The sequence below is a fragment of the Haplochromis burtoni genome, unplaced genomic scaffold, assembly GCF_018398535.1.
Source record: "Haplochromis burtoni strain Fernald_Lab_line unplaced genomic scaffold, NCSU_Asbu1 Contig_22, whole genome shotgun sequence".
Lineage (NCBI taxonomy): Eukaryota > Metazoa > Chordata > Actinopteri > Cichliformes > Cichlidae > Haplochromis > Haplochromis burtoni.
Window position 1 is genome coordinate 2,832,630 of NW_024582383.1, and position 2,411 is coordinate 2,835,040.

At 39.6% G+C, this 2,411-nt stretch overlaps 1 protein-coding gene across 2 annotated transcripts in view; it reads right to left on the minus strand.

Annotated features, from left to right (window-relative positions):
• The window catches only part of slc2a15a (solute carrier family 2 member 15a), a 30,469-nt gene that overhangs the window by 10,232 nt on the left and 17,826 nt on the right, over window positions 1-2,411 (minus strand). The window lies entirely within an intron of this gene.

Sequence of the window (2,411 nt, forward strand, 5' to 3'; positions counted from 1 at the left end):
GTCCTCATCGGGGTCTGGACCTGACTGCAGTTTGTCACTTTAACCACCTTGAGTGGGCGAATGCTCTCATTTGATGGCGTCTGCCACGTTGGAGAGGTGTTCTGTTGACAGATGTTTTTACTGTGCAGGGCAGATGGCAGACAGCTTGTGTGGCGTTGTGTGGATGAGCAGTTTGCTGATGTCAGCGTTGTGGATTGAGTGGCCCATGGTGGCGGTGGGGTTATCATTTATCCATGACCATAAGCTCATGTTACAGCATGATAATGCACGGCCCCATATTGCAAGGATCTGTACACAACTCCTTGGAAGCTGAAAACATCCCAGTTCTTGCATGGCCAGCATACTCACCAGACATGTTTGGGACGCTCGGCTCGGCGTATACGACAGCGTGTTCCAGTTCCTGCCAATATTCAGCAACTTTGCACAAGTATTGAAGAGGAGTGGACCCACAATCAACAACCTGATCAACTCTATGCCCAATGCACACCATTTGCCTCACGCAGGCAACACATCTCCATTGGATGTGTTGCACCAGATACTGACTGGTTTTGCGACATCTGTAGCATTGTGCTGTGTGATCATACTGCATATTTCAGAGTGGGCTTTTATTGTGGGCAGTCTCAGGCACACCTGTGCGATATTCATGCTGTCCAATCAGCACCTTGACATGCCACACCTGTGAGGTGGGATGGATGATCTCGGCGAACGAGAAGTTCTCACTAACACAGATTTAGACAGATTTGTGAACAATATTTGACAGTCATGGCTCCTTTGTGTTTGTAGAAAATGTTTCAGATCTTTACGTTCAGCTCATGGAAAATAGGAGCAAAAACAAAAGTGTTGCATTTATATTTTTGTTCAGTGTAAATCCCTAACAGTTTAGGTCTTTATTATTTTACAAAAAAATAACAGATGGAGATCTGGAGTTTATTCTTTAGTGTTGAAGTTCTATTTATTAGCTCTTCATTTAGAAAACATGTTAAAAGTGGCCAAATCACCAAAAATGTAAACAAATGATGATGAATGCACTTCAGCAGCAATAAGTGTCATGGAAAACTACAGTAATCCTTCCTTGGTTAAGTAAAACCCCTCCACAACATCAAGAGCACTCTTAAGAAGGTTGGCATGTCATTGTCAAACTAACACCTTGATGCATGTAAATACAGAAGGTTTACAAGGTGCAAAACACTGGTCACACTCAAGAGGATACTTTACTAAAAAATATAACTAAAAGAGCCTGCACGGTTCTTGAAAAAAAATCTTTGGACAGATAAAATCAAGATTGGCTTATAAAAGAATGATGGGAATGGTATGGAGAAAGAAAAGAACAGCGCATGACCTGATATACACCACATCGTGTTTTAAACATGGTGGAGGCAATATGGTGGCATGGGCATGCTGACGAGTAGCAGGGGGAACTCTGAAGCGTAAATAGCTACACTGCTCAGATTCAGCAAAATGTTGCAGATCTGTTTGGACAGCACTTCACAGCACAGGGATAATGTTTGTGGCACTGTCCCTTTGCTTTGAAGAAGCAACCCAATAGTTTCTCAAAGTAAAGACACAGGATATTGTTCAGGTAAATAGGTCACCTGATCTCAACCAAGTAGAGCATGCTTTTCAGTGACTTAAAAAACACGACTTAAGGCAGAAAGTCATCTTTAGTGTCTACAGTAAAGGCACTACAGAATATCAGTCATTTTGTTGAAGAAAAGCAAATGACAAAAGTCCGTGCAGTCAACTTGTTGTATTTTTTTTTGTGTGGTTTATTAAAGAAAGGAAATTGGTCATTTTGATTAAAATTATATATATTATTAGGTTAATAATAATAATAATGATAATAATTTCTTAATAATAACTTCTGCTACAGAACTGCAATACAGTGCACAGAGAAACTCCAAGGGCTAAATCTCAGAGTTCTTGTTTTCAGTTCATAAATGTAAAATTAAAAAACAAAACTGAATATTTAGCTTTGAAAGAGTCACCAGAAAAAACACTAACAGGAAAAAGAACATTGCAGTATGTTTTAGCTTTAGCTGCTGAACAAACCACAAAACCTCTGGAAAAATGTTGCTTGGACAGATGAGACCAAAGTGAAGATATGTGACAATAATGCACAATACACAGCAAAAACACCTCATAGTGCTTTGTAGCCACAAGACCCAGGCACTTTGTAGTCACTGAGTAATCCATAGGCTTGTCTGAGTACCAGAGTATTGTAGAGTCAAAGGTGAAGTCATCTGTCCAACAGCTAAAGCTTGGCCAAAACTGAACTCAACAGCAAATCTAAAACAGGACGGCTGAAAATGAAAAGAATCGAGGTGTTGCTATTGCAATAACACAACTTTTTCAGCTAATATTTTAAAATAAGTATCATGTGATATATCACATTTTTGTTCATCTAAAGTTGT